General features: G+C 47.9%; 1 long non-coding RNA gene and 1 other non-coding gene across 2 annotated transcripts; one reads left to right on the top strand and one right to left on the bottom strand.

Moving 5' to 3' along the window:
• Positions 1-594: 594 nt before the first annotated feature.
• LOC104863165 lies at positions 595-1,983 on the top strand. The gene is made up of 3 exons (XR_780499.1): positions 595-735; positions 1,253-1,352; positions 1,920-1,983. It is a non-coding gene; the product is annotated as an uncharacterized LOC104863165 (long non-coding RNA).
• A 3,063-nt stretch (positions 1,984-5,046) lies between these two features.
• On the bottom strand, positions 5,047-5,204 carry LOC117284543. Its single transcript, XR_004515654.1, has one exon. It is a non-coding gene; the product is annotated as a U1 spliceosomal RNA (small nuclear RNA).
• Between the last annotated feature and the right edge of the window lie 301 nt (positions 5,205-5,505).

The raw sequence follows: 5,505 nt of genomic DNA, 5'->3' as shown, positions 1-5,505 counted from the left end.
TTGGGGCTTTGCTCATGAAACCGTCTGGCTCTTTGGGATCTGAAACAAATTTAAAATTTAAAAATTATTTTTTTTTATTAAGCAATGCATAAACCTGTTATAAAATTCAAAACGCATATATTAAACCCAGTAAATGCCGATTTCTGTCCTACGCCCATCCCATCCCCTTCCTTCCCTCCCCCACCCCACCCGTCTTTGTACCCTTCCACAGCTAACCCACAGCCAGCACTGCGGAGAGCTGATGTCATGCAAAAGATCCGCCTACTCACATTGCGCCTCACTCTGCTTTTTTTCCTGCTAAGAATACAGCTGACAGTCACTCCCCAGTGCAGACTGGATGAGGTGGCTGGGTGTTTTTACTGACAGGAGCAAGGGTTCGCTGGGAGGGATTTGTCTACAGCTGGAGGAGATCCTAGTAACCCTGGCTGCAGGGTAGGGGTGAGTACAACGTGAGTTTCCAGGGAGTTTCTGACGGCACTTAACTGTGTTCTGCTGAGAGACACTGTTTCAGAGATGCAGCCACATGGGCCTATCCTCTGAGGATGTCGCCTCCATGTGTGTGGGACTCTGACCTTGTCGCCCTCTGCAGGGTGTGATGGAACGAAGCCCGTTTTCATCTTCTGGCCCTGGACCTGGCACATAGTGCTCCGAGAATATCCTCCTGCCCTACCTTCACAGATCCTATACTGTAGTCGGTCTAGGCAATTGCCTTCCGTTTTTCTAGCCCTTGCTCAGGTAAGGGTTTTGTTGTTTCTTGTTGGTTTTTATCTCTTCTCCCTGGAGTACTCTGCTGTTATGGTTTATATCTGGGCATCCCCCAAAAGCCTCATAGGTGAAGCTTTTTGGAGGTGATTGGGTCGTGTTTATGAGTGGATTAATCCACTCATGAGTTTGTAGCTAAATGTGATTTAGGAGGTGAAGCCTAGTGGGAGGAGGTAGGTCACTGAGAACATGGTCTGGAAGGGTCAATCTTCCTCCCTATTCCTTTGCCACTATACTGTGAGCTCTTCATCCTCTGCCGTGTCCCTCTAGCATCCCAGCCCGACTTGCAGGCTAACTTTGTACTAACTATGTACTGAAACCTCTACAAACCTTAAGCCATAATAAACTTTTCATCCCTTAATTTGAGGAAGTCACATATTGTATCTCAATGACAAGAAAGTAACTAAGATAGCTGCCAAGTCCTTTGTCTCCATAGAAGTCACGAGCATGGCTCCTGCCTGACTTTTGGGGGATGTTTTTCTTCATCTAGACTTCCACAGACTGCAGGGCACTGGAGATGTAGCCATGGATGACACAAAATGCAGCCCTCAAGAAGCTTTTACTCTGGAGAGGAGACAGACAATAATCACGTAAGCGGTAAACACATAACTAACAGATCAGCAAAGCTATGAAGCAAACGGTACAGGATACCAGGGTGTGTGAGGTTGGGAAAGGCCTAGGAAGGCTCCTGAGGACGATGGAGGAAGTAGGGGAGCATGTCATGCAGTGTCAGGGAGCAGAGTGTGGGGGCGGTGGAGCAGACTGTGGCTGGAAAGTACTGGGGCCATGGTGGCTTGGGGGAGACAAGGAGTCTATCTGGATGGAGATGGAGGAGTAAGGGAGACAGATACAATGAAGTGCTAAATGGGGCTGCTGGGGTTAGGTAGAGGTGGAAAGAGTACAAGCCAAGAAAGGACTTTGGATTTTACCGTGTACATTAAGAAGCTCCCTCTGGTGCCAAAGCATTCTAGGAGAGTGACAATACAGGGCTTTCTTGTTAAAGCCATGACTTTGTATCTGTGTGGGGAATGATTGTAGCAGTGTGGACACAGTGAACAGTGGTCTGATTCTAGAAGGCAAGATAAGGAGGAAGAGCTGATGGCTAAGAGTGAGAAAGGCATGACGGTAACCCCAGGTTTTGCTTTGGGCACCTGTAGGTGAGAATAGAAGAGGCTGTGGTGGGAGCCAGCTAGAGAGGGGACAGTCTGCCCGGAAGGAACCCATCTGAGACATCTGGGCCCGGGCTCTTTGGATTCAGCGGCTCGATACAGCTTGTCCTTGCATGGTATTGTCTGTGGTAAGTAAGCTTGCTTGTTGCACTTAGACAACAGGAAGGAAGTTTGTAGGCTTTGGGAGGTAGCTGCTTGATTAAGTGAGGACTTTGGTTATAAACAGACAGTGCGGCCTCAACTACAGAACGCAAAAGGTCCAGACCCAGCTCAGCCACTGTGGTTGAAGACATCTACAGGATGGGAAAGCACTGTGTCTTCTGAAACAATAGAGCCTGCTGAAATGTAAACAGCACCCCTTCCCATGATGTCATGGCTCGGACATTCCCCCTCTCCTCCCTCTCCAAAGAGGAGCTGCATGTAAGCAAACGAGAGGGCCTGTGAGCGGGGAAGGGGTCAGCACCTCATTTCTGAATCATTGGATATTGTCATTTGAGGCTTTGTTTCGGTTACTGAGTGATGCTAGTGACTATGGGGAAATGCTGCCGTGCTCCTCCTTTGAGAATGTTGCCACAGCTCTGGTCTATGAAGGAAAACGAAGATCCACAAATCAGTCAGTGGGTGGAGAGCAACTAGGTGCCCTCTGGCCAATTTCAATCTGAAGGGTGCTGGCCTTAACAGGAATATAATGACAGGGGAGTCTAGTGTCTGTGGAGGGCTTCCTGTATAGTTGGCCCTATCCTACGCACTTGTCATAGATTATTTTGTCTAATCCTCATACCTGACCAATGGTATTACTATCTCCCAGTCGAGGAAAGCTAGATTTTGAGAGATTGGCAATGTGTCTGAGCACACTAACTCTAGGAGTGGTGGGAGCAGGGTAGAAGCCATGCCCAACACAAGAGCCTTCGTGGTAGCAGCTGCCCTTGGCCAGGGCAGGGAAGAGCAGATCATGATGGACTATCTGCCATCCTAGTGCCACACAGCACAGAGATCTTCCATATATACTCATAAGCTCAGTTTGGAACCTCAGGGATGAACGGAACACAATCCTTTCCCTCAGGGAGTCCATGGTTGTTATGATTAGGTCTCATGTGTTCGGTGTGGGGCTTTTGGAAGTTGCTTGGATTCTGGGGTACTATATTTATCAGTGGATTAATCTATTGAAGAATTTCTTAGCTGAATGTGCTGTTAGGAGGTGGGGCATGGTTGGAGGTGGGTCCTTGGGAGCCATGACTTGGAAAGATATATTCTTGTCCCTGGATCCTGCCTCCTCCCTTCTCTCTCTCTGCTTATTGACTGCCCTTGGTCAAGCAGCTTTCCTCCATCATACCCTTCCACCATGCTGTTTCTGCACTGGAGCCAGTTGACCATGGACTGAACCCTCTGAAACTGTCAGTCAAAACAAAGCTGTCCTCCTTTAAATTGCAGGTATTGGAGCCAGGTGTGATGACACACTCCTGTAATCCCAGCACTCGGGAGGCTGAGGCAGGAGGATTGCTGTGAGTTCGAGACCAGCCTGGGCTACATAGTGAGTTCCAGGTCAGTCTCAACTACATAGTGAGACCCTGTCTCAAAAAACAAACAAACAAAAATAATAATAATAAATTGCAGGTATTGGGTATTTGATCCCAGAGACAAAGTGAATAACACAGTGGTCTAGCAAAATAAAGATCATGTGCTAAGCCCACCACCGTGATCCACGTCACAGTGCTAATCCTTGTTCAGTAATGTTTTTGAAGAGACAAAGGTAGAGAAGTGAATTCTGCTGGGTGATGACATTACTGGATTGAAATAAAATTGTTCGTGCAATGCTTAATCAAAAGCATCAGTGTGGATGAACCATGAGCACTATTGACTATTGCACTAATGCGTAGTGCTTGGCGTGTTACAGGTGCTTGGTAACATTCATGTGAACAAGGGAATGGGTCACCAAAGGGAACAGGCTGCTACACCATAGGAATGGCAGCCCTAGCAAGACAGACCATCTATGGGAGGCTCCAGAAGGCTCAGGGAGACTTGTCCATGACTTGCCCCAGCCCTGTCCTGCACCCTGGGAGAGGACCGCTCTTTGGAAATTTGTATTACTTTAAATGCTGCAGATGCATGTGCATCTGAGCACCAGCCCAAAGCCCACCAGAATGAGGTTCTTCCTGATTAGAGTTCCCCTCCCAGGAGTGACCAGAAGGACTTCCTCTGACCAGAGGACTCGGAGAAAGCAGGTGTGTCCAGAATGTAGAAGGTTTTCCAAAGGAGCCCATCTTCTGCCCTCAGATGTAATATGCCCACTTGGCCAGGAGCAGAGAGCAGCAGAAGAAGCAAGAGTGCTCCTAGGACAGTTCACCGACCTTCCTGCCCATTGCAGGGCTCAGGTGGAACCTCTAGGGCCTTGAAGACATTGAGAATAAATCGGTGCTATATTCTTTCAAAGAATATTTAATGAGCACCTACTTTGTGGCACAAAGTAGACCCAAATTTCTGCTCCTGAGTAGCCCATCTCTAGTTCTCTGAGAAACCCCTTCCCCACTCCATGCAGAAGGTTCAGCCTGAGGAGGCTGTGTCTCCTCTGCTCCGGATAGGTGCAGATCAGAACTGTCAGGAGGGCCTTGAGTAGTAACCGGCCAAGCTGGCCTTTGATATTCCTAGCTACAGGGTTGTTTCGGTCTGTGTCTTAGTCACTTTCTTCAATCCTGGGACAAACACCTGACACCCCCAATTTAAAGGAAGAGAGGTTTATTTTGGCTCACGGTAGTAGCCCATGGTTGGCTGGCATGATAGAAGGGCTTGGGTGAGGAGAGCTGCCCTGTCACAGCAGTCAGGAAGCAGAGAAAGAAGGGAGAAACTCGGGAGGGACATGCACCCTTCCAGGTCACCCTCCTGTCCAGTGATGCACCTCTTCTAACCAGGCCCCACCTCCTGACAGCAAGCAGGCACATGGTCTTTGTTTTCTGGACCACAGTGTTCATCACTTTCCCATCACTGGCATCGTGATCCCATCACCTTTCAAAAACCCCACCTACAAATGCATGAGCGTTTCGGGGTCATTCTTGATCGAAACCATAATATTCTCTCTGTTTGCTGTCAGTACTTTTAAAAAGTAGCAGGATAACCAAAAGAAGAAGACATGAACATAGTACCTATGACTACAGATTATGCAGTGGAGTTTCCTACATTGGGAGGAATCACAGAGGTTGGCACATCCCAGTTCAGTGAAAAGCCTCACCCTGGGAAAACCACCTTTGTGATTTGTATGGCTCCTGCTAGGTGTTGTGTGTTTTGTTCATGAATATTACCCGAATCCCACGTAAGCGGTGTTTTATTAGCACAATTATCCGAGGCCTTTCTAGGCATCTAATGCCTTCCCACATATCAGGGTTTGTCAGCTGGTCACCATTACCACTGGAGAACAGATAATTCTATGTCACGGGGGATCTTCTGCACCTTGAATGATGCTTACTGTATCCCTAGTGTCTACCCATTAGATGCCAGTAACAACAGCCTCCTCAGTTCTGAAAAACAAAAATGTCTCTAAACTTTGTCACACATCACTTAAGGGACTAAATCACTCCACTTG

Source organism: Fukomys damarensis, unplaced genomic scaffold, assembly GCF_012274545.1.
Source record: "Fukomys damarensis isolate Sample0158 unplaced genomic scaffold, DMR_v1.0_HiC HiC_scaffold_37, whole genome shotgun sequence".
In the NCBI taxonomy this organism is placed as follows: Eukaryota; Metazoa; Chordata; class Mammalia; order Rodentia; family Bathyergidae; genus Fukomys; species Fukomys damarensis.
The sequence above is the reverse complement of the archived record's forward strand: the minus strand, read 5'-3'. Positions and strand labels throughout refer to the sequence as shown.